Source organism: Sciurus vulgaris (assembly GCF_902686455.1).
Source record: "Sciurus vulgaris genome assembly, chromosome: 10".
In the NCBI taxonomy this organism is placed as follows: Eukaryota; Metazoa; Chordata; class Mammalia; order Rodentia; family Sciuridae; genus Sciurus; species Sciurus vulgaris.
This window is the reverse complement of record NC_136470.1, coordinates 87,416,004-87,424,691: the sequence shown is the minus strand read 5'-3', so window position 1 is coordinate 87,424,691 and position 8,688 is coordinate 87,416,004.

Here is an 8,688-nt window from a genome sequence, read left to right as displayed (position 1 = left end):
ACCCTCGAGCTGTGCTCAGATGAATGACAGTCTTGCTAAAATCAGCGAGGCCACCCCAGCTGAGTCTACTTCACTCAGAGTTAAATAATGCTTTTGCGGGAGAGTTTACGGTTAGTTATTATGCAGTGATTGTGCTGCAATAGCTGACTAGATACATTCAGATGATATTCAGAGAAGCACCACAAAGGTGATGAAAAAGTTGGCAAATAAGCTTTAATGGAAACGAGGGTGTTGCAGAGTGTGGATGATGAATATAAAGGGTCCTTTTTGTACGAAATTCTACTGTGAGGACTGATCATTTGACTTCCACAGGAAGGAATGTTTTCAAAATTCTCTTTACATATATGTATTGTTTCATGACTCACAAAGCACTTTCAAAAAAATAATCATGCATCCAGTAGTTTTGTTGTCATCTCATCCAAAGATCCTTGCCTAGGGCTCCTCCTCTGGGATCTCACTATACTCCATGACTACCTTCATCATTTTACCTTCTGAGAATAAGAGCATCTCTGCATTTGGCCATCTTTCCCACCAGACTGAGAGCTCATTCTTGCATCCACATTACACATTGCCTGGCTCAACAGCTGAACTTCCTGTAAGTCAGATCATGTCATTTTCTTCCCAAAATCTCCAGTGGTTCCCCCCCATCCCACAATGAGTAAAAACTAAATTTTCCTTAGAATTGTATATGAAATCATGTTGCCCCTGATCAAACCTCCTACTGCCTTTTTTTGTTCACACTGGCCTCCCTGGTGTGCCTTAAATTGAAAAAGTCCCCAAATTATTCCTTGTCTAGATTATTCTTTTTTTATGTTTGTTTGGTATTGAGGATTGAACCCAGGGGCTCTTAACACTGAGTCACATCCCCAGCCTTTTTATATTTAATTTTTTTAAGTTGTCAAAGAACCTTTAATTAATTAATTTTTTAAATTTATATGTGGTGCTGAGAAATAAACCCAGTGCCTCACACATACCAGCCAAGTGCTCTACCACTGAGCCACAACCCCAGCCCTATGTTTGATTTTGAGACAGGGTCTCAATAAGTTGCTTAGGGCCTTGCCAAATTGCTGAGGCTCACTGTGAACTTTCGATTCTCCTGCTTCAGCCTCCCAAGTCTCTGGGATTATAGGTGGATGCCACCACTCCTGGCTCATCTCGAGTATTCTTTCTGTAAAAATCTTTAGGGCATATTCTTTCCAATCTCTGCTCAAGTGTCATATTAAATGCAGAATTCCCTGACTGACCTATTTAAAATACTAATATTTTTGTCTTATTTTTCCCCATTACGTGACATGTTTTATTTATCTGTCTTCCTGACAAAATGAGGGAGAGGATTGTTTGTCCGCTATTGGATCCCCACGACCTACAATTCCTGTAACATAGCTTGTAAGTGTTGAGTGTTGAAATGAAAGAATGAAAGTTTCTTTGATTATGAAGTTAAAATGGATGGCATATATGCTGACTATGGAACTCAAGTTAAACTCTTATTCCAATAATTTAGTTTCCTTATGAAATGCCAAATAATATGGCATAATCCCATCATCCCATCTTGTTGAAAAGGGAGCTATGCAGAAATGAATGGGATGGAGAACGGAAGACAGTTGCGCTCAATTCCCAGTATGCTTGCCACTGAAGGAATGGGAGCAAACTTTAAAGGCACAAGATAGCAGCAAATAACCATACCAGACAAGACAGATTTTCTTAAAAAGCAAAGTGTTTTTACCCATCAACTTTGAAAAGATTCTATGATGTTTATGCTTAATTGTGTAGGACTAAAAAGATTTAGGGACTTTCATATATTTCCTGGAAGAAGGATACATTGCAGCAACTTTCTCCTGGAGAATAGTTTAGTCATATGTATTGGTACATTCAAGAGCCTTAAGAAAGTTCATTTTATGACTGTTAATTCCATTTTAACATTTTAAAATGGAGAAGATAAATTAACTTACAAAGATTACATTCTTAGTAACAGAACTTAGAATAAATCAAAAGGTAAGTGGTGGCTATTTTCTTTCTTTTTTATAAAGACATGGGGCCTTGCTGTGTTGCTTAGGTTGGCCTCGAACTCCTAAAGCATCTGGGTACAGGTGTACACCACTACATCCATCTGATAACTTTCTAGGTATTTTAAAAACATGTAAAATGTTCATACCGTGAACATAGTGTATAAATGCATATAGTTGATAATATCAACATAAAACATCTTTAAAATTACATATCCGTATCCTATTGGTTCTGTTTCTCTAGAGAACCCTCCCTGACTGATATAGAAACCAACGTGTGTGGAGCAGATGTGGTGGTACACGGCTGTAATTTCAGCAACTTGGGAGGCTGAGGCAGGAGGATTCCAAGTTCAAAGTCAGCGTCGCCTTAGCAAGACCCTGTCTCAAAATAAAAAACAAAAAGTACTGAAGATGTGGTTCAGTGGTTAAGCACCCCTGGGTTCAATACCCAGGACCAAACAAACAACAACAAACCAAACCAAGCCGTGTGGTATAGTATGTACAGGTCAAAGGAAGCTCAACATATTACCTATTGCATATTCTCATCAAAATAATATTTCACATTGAAATTTGGGGTTGGTCATTACTACAGGCAAGTTAGACTCTCAGTCATGATAGTAATGTTTAAGCCTAGGTAAATATATGTTCATTGTTTTTTCTTTCTTGTTACCAAGCCTCCTGTCCTGCTATTCCCAAGTCTTTAATTACATGAGACTGTTACACTGTCCAGGAGATAACCATGAACTCAGGACATCTCTCAGCTCAAAACAGAGACACACTGTTTTTAGTTTGCAATGGTAAGATGTATTTTCTGATATCAGAGTTACTAGGGTTAGTCTTTCAACACTTATGTAGTCTGATTCTGGCTGATGCTGCGATATTGGGTAAAGAGCCATCTTGTCCTGATAACCCCATCATAAGGTGAGAGTATCAAGTCAAAAATGTATTTAATACACCTAATCTACCAAACATCACAGTTTAGTAACACAGCCTACTAGAGTACTGGTCATTTACCCTTTTCACTGCTGACTCGGAGTCATGGTACACTGCTGCTGCTGCTGGACAGCACTGTTCAGTGTATCATACGGCATGCTGTTACTGAGTGCATGACTTTCACACCATTCAAGAATCATATAGCTGGGCACGGTGGCACACGCTTGTAATCCCAGTGCCTCTTGGGACTGAGGCAGGAGAATCGCGAGTTCAAAGTCAGCCTCAGCAAAAGTGAGGCGCTATGAGACCGTCTCTAAATAGAATTCAAAATAGGGCTGGAGATGTGGCTCCGTGGTTGAGTGCCTGAGTTCAATCCCAGGTCCCCTCCCCTGCACCCTCCCCAAAAAATCATATAAACTGAGGATTGTCTGTATTTTACCAGGAGCAGGGACCTGAATGATTTCCATTTGGTCTTTATCCCAAAGTTACAAGGATTCACCTAGTTGTTGAACACAGATAACTATTAAAACCACAGTAGGTTGAAGTTAAATAAATTTGTGTCATTTCATTATCTAGTTCTCGAGTAGTACCGACTTTTGACAGTGATGTCCTTGGTTCCCATAAATTAGTTTTAACTACAAATCAATATTCAGTATTTCTGGATAAGCGTGGATATCTTTCTCCATCGAAGTAGGCGAATGACTGCAGAATGCTTTAGCAAAGCCAAGAAGATTCTTACTGCATGTGTTCCTTTTAGGTTTCTGACTTCCTTCAATCCAAGGGTTTATGCCTAGGAATCTCTACTGTGCCAGGCCTATGCAAGATAATTTTTTGGCTATACAATTAAGACCTATTAACTTTATTCCTGTGGATCTAGTATCTAACAGCTTGATACTTGTTCCCAGACTATTTCACACACTAATTGTAATCAACACATCTACCCTGCTGCTTGTATTAACCCTGCCTAGAGGTTGTCATCACCTGACCTGCATTAACCTGAGACCTCATTTCACTTTCATCTCTTAGCAGGCCGGTAAAGCTCTCTTAAAATAACAGGATTCTTGATTTTGTGAATTGATTACTCTAGTAAAGAGGCAATATTTTGGGTAGTTAAGGTGAAGGCAGTGGGTGGAATGTATATGGAACCAACCAGCATTTTCATTATCTTTAGATAATGAATCTTACAATCTTTTCCTCTATATCATCCCAAAGGCATTCTAGGCTTTTGATGTCATTTGGCAAACTATCATTAAGTCCAGGCTGAAAAGTCAATCAAACCACAATAGAAAAGCATGTGGCTTGCTGAAGCAAAATTGGTGTGCATGCTAAAACCAATAACCCTAATCCATCTTCCAAATTCACTCCCCCCAAAATTGTAATTTTAACAAAGACCCAACTACTTCTATTTGAAATTTTTCTATTCAAAACCTGCAATTCTTCCCCTGGGCCTTAGAGCTAAAACCCTAGTAATGAAAAGTGAGGGTTGAGAATTGTCTTTTCCAACTGCTGAAGCATACATTTCTTATCATAAATTTTAAAGAACATACCAGAGGGATTGGGGGTTCTCTAAACCCTTGTTCCCCCTTTTGTTACTGGCACCTGTGATAGGCTGACAGATCTGATTCCATGAGTCTGTTATAGGCCAGAATCTAAGGGAAATGACTAAATAGACTCCATTTTGCTCTAAGACTCCATGCTATGTAGGAAATAAGCTTCTCCCATTGGAACACCCCGCCTCTGTGCCCATCATGTTACTTGGTGTGACATGTTTAATAATATACAATGGCAACTCCTATGTAGTAAAGAATTGCTCTCTTTTGATTTGTATTGCTCCCAAACAATGTACCATGTAAACAGTAATTGTGTGGATGTTAGCAACCATTCTTTAGTTTGTACCTAGGTAAGGGTCATTTTGACCCACTTCCCCCTCTGTTGATCTCATGATGTTAGTTTGTAATTTTGAATCATAGCAACACTTATGATTGAAGTGATTTTTGGTATAAGAACGCCTTCAACTCTGGTCGGGGCTGTTCTCCCAATAGCCATTTTTTGGGGGGCATTGTGTGAGACAGCTGGCCAACTTAAGACTCTCAAATTTGTACTTCTCAGTGGTGATCGGTCTGTTAAGTTGCGCCCCATAACAGCACCCAGGGGCGCCACATTCCCAACGTTTTTTCTTTTTGAGACAAGATTCTTGCTAAATTGCCAAGGCTGACTTTGAACTTGGGATTCTCCTGTCTCTGGAGACATTGGGATTAAAGGTGTGTGCCATCATGCACTGCTAAGGTCTTCAAATTTTTAAGAGTAATAATATGCTTTCTTGAGACCCTAGTGATAATAAAGTACTTAAATTCAGCAACCCTCCAACTGAGAACATTTGGTTTTAGTAGGCTCAGCCCTGTGGCTTTAAAAGCAACATTGTTGTCATTGCCATATGAAAACTCTGGGTTCCTCTACTTGGAGGCAAGACTTCACAGCATGGTGGTAAATGACTATAATCCTAGGAACACGGGAGGTCAAGGGAGGAGGATCAAAAGTCCAAACCCAGTCTCAGCAGTTCAGAGACCATCTCAGGGAAGGGAGGAAGAATAATTGAAGTCTCTAACTTAAAAGTTACAAGGGATTTATCCAAAGTTTTTTTTTTTTTTTTTTCCCCATGAAACCAGGTGACTATCACAACACAATAGAATACTTATACCAGAATATGACAGGTGTTTCACTACTTTAATCTTCACCTGGTAAAACTCCAAAATTTCTCCCAGGTCTCTTGCTTTTAATTTTCTTGGTGACAACCTCTGAATTAAAATTTTCTGGCACGTGAGAAAATTCAGCTTAAAACTGGCTTAAAAAAATTATTTTATTGGCAGGGTAACAGGGTGGCTCACAGAACAGAGCAACTAAAGCCAAGAATGGTAGCACATTCCTACAATGCCAGCAACTAGGGAGGATGAGGCGGGAGAATCTCATGTCCAATATAAGGGCATCTTGTTTCAATAAAGGACTTGAATGGAACTCCAGGTAAAGAGTAAAGTGCCTTTGAGTAGTGCCCCAGTACTACCCCCACCATCACCCCCCAAAAAGGAATGAAAGAGCTGAAAAAAAAAAAGCCCTGGGCTTTAAGGTAGGAGTTCAGGCTATGTGCTCTTAACAGCCAGAACTTCCAATTACCTTTAACATTCCTGCTGCTTTTAGTCCTGGGAGTCTATTCAATACTCAGATGTAATTTCCCAAATACATTGCCTGCTTTGGGTTATGTGGTAATTTTGTGTGTAGAATGATTAGGGAGAAAAGGAGCTCAGGAAGTATGGCAGATGCAGTACCCTCCAAGAATGCTGTTTCAGAACTCAACAGTTAGGCAGTTAACAAAAGTCACAAATTATAGTATTGTTGGAAACTGGCTTGTAATATTTCATCTAACCCTATTCAACTTTGTCAACTCCATAGTAAATTCACAAGGATTGCATATCCTTGTATTCTGGGTGAAAAGGTTATTCACTTCAATCCTTTAAAACTTTACAGATAGTCAACTGAGGCATTAAAACTAGCAGAAATCTTTATATTGCAGGAAGGCTATGACTTATTCTAACAGGACTGGAAGCACTTACCATTAGCTAGACAGCCAAACTAATTGTTCAATAAATTCAGATGTTGATCTGATTTGCATGTAACATGCCACTATACTTGCAGCTGGGCACTATTTATGCCTAGTTTATGTATGTTTTCATGTGCAGATGTACGCCATCACAAATCCTACAAAAACAAACCCCTGCAATGTTCTGAAATCAAAACCACTTGATTTTGCCTTTAAGGAAGGGGTTATGCAAATGTTGAGGGTATGGAAAATGTTGAGGGGTGAAGGCAAAGTGGTGTACTATAATGAGTAAGAACACTGGCTTTACAGGTTGGTCCAAGCTCAACTCAATTTTTAGTGCTATGATCCTGAGACAAGAAAACCTCTGTGAACCCTGATTAGAAAAGGTGGCTATTTATTACACTGTAGATGGGGGAATTCAATGTGGTTTTTGTTTTCTGATGTAGGGCTTGCTGTTGGTGCAGGCTGGGCTCCAATTCACAAGCTTCCCACCTCAGCCTACGGAGCAACTGGGATTACAGGCATGCATCACTGTGCTTGGCTCATTTTTAAACATGAACCCTCTAACTGGGTGTGGTGAAACATGCCTGTAATCTCAGTGAGACCAAAACAGGAGGATTCCAAGATTGAAGGTCAGCCCCTCAACTTAGTGAGACCCTGTCATTAAAAAAAAAAAAAAAAGGCTGTGGATGTAGCTCAGTGGCTCAATCTTCAGTAGAAAAAACAAAAAACCATGAGCCCTTTCCAGTGACAAAAACAAGAAAATTGGAAGGTAAGAATGAAATCCACCTCAAAAAACAGATGGCACAAATGGAACCTAAATTAACAGATCAGCCCCAATACTCTTCTAGGATGCATCAATTAAGACATGGTTATTTCCCAAGGGTGCCATACATCCCCCGGGGCCAATTAAAAGGTTGGGCAATTTCTTCTTATCCCACCAACACCCAGCTTCTTTCAACCAGACGGCTATAAGTACTACCATGTTCGTTCATACACACTATTATTATAAAACTAGGGTCATCAGTCTATTCTCTCATTATGATCCAACCCTCACCTGGACCCAAATTCTAAAAGTCAACTTGGTACAAATATTTGATTAGCTACTCTTATTCCAAAACTGGAATGGGTTTGGGAAAACCCATCAGCCATAGTGAGATAGTTCCTCCTGCTTACTGGAAAAGCCAAGTAGGGTCAGAATTCAAACATATCAAACAATTACCAACAATCAAAGGGAGAAAAGTCTTACAAATGAAGACTTGAAAAAACTGCCTAACCAGATCACAAGGCAAAAGTGACCTCGTGATTAAGAGTGGACTGCAGAGCAAGAGGTGATGTGCACCCATAATCCCAGCTACTTGGGGGGCTGGGGTAGCATGATAATTGGGGCCATCCTGAGCAACTTGGTGACAGTCTCAAAAGGAAAAAATACAAGGGCTGGGAATGTATAGCTCAGTACAGTGCTTGCCTAACATGTGAAACTGTGGGTTCAAACCTCTATCAAAAGAAAAGGATGCAGGGAGGGTTAGGGTTTCAAGGTGTAGCTAAGGAGTAAAGCATTTGTGAGTTGGCCTTAGATTCACTCCTTCCCCTAACAAAGCAAAAACAAAAGGGGGGGAAAAAAAGCTGATTTGAGACCACTTAGGCCCAGATGCTGGCAATGCCACTTTAGCCGTCTGTCCACTTAAGTTACTTTACACCATGATTGTTAAGTGAATTAATGCAAAGCACAAATTTACTTCTAAGTGCTAGAAAAGCAACATAACACAATTACCTACGACATTCTCAGAATTGGTTGTAAAAATAAGCTATATGTAAAAGAACTGATACCAATGTATTCTAGGTACCCTGAGGAAATGTGGAGGGTAGTTATGTAACTTCAGCCCCAAATGGAGATTGTCTTTCCAGTATCTACTTATCCACTCTAATGAACTTCTGAGAAATATAATCTTAAAACAACAAAAAAAACCATAATGTATAAATTGACCCAAGAAGCATACTGCATCAGGGTCTAAACTACTAACTTAGGACTCTAGTTACAATAACATCAAAAGAAAACCAACACTTCTTTGTAAACTGAGTTGCACCAGCATTTTTCTCTTCATTTGCATTTATTTAACACAGTTCTCAAAACATTTGAGTGAAATTGGACCTCCTTTG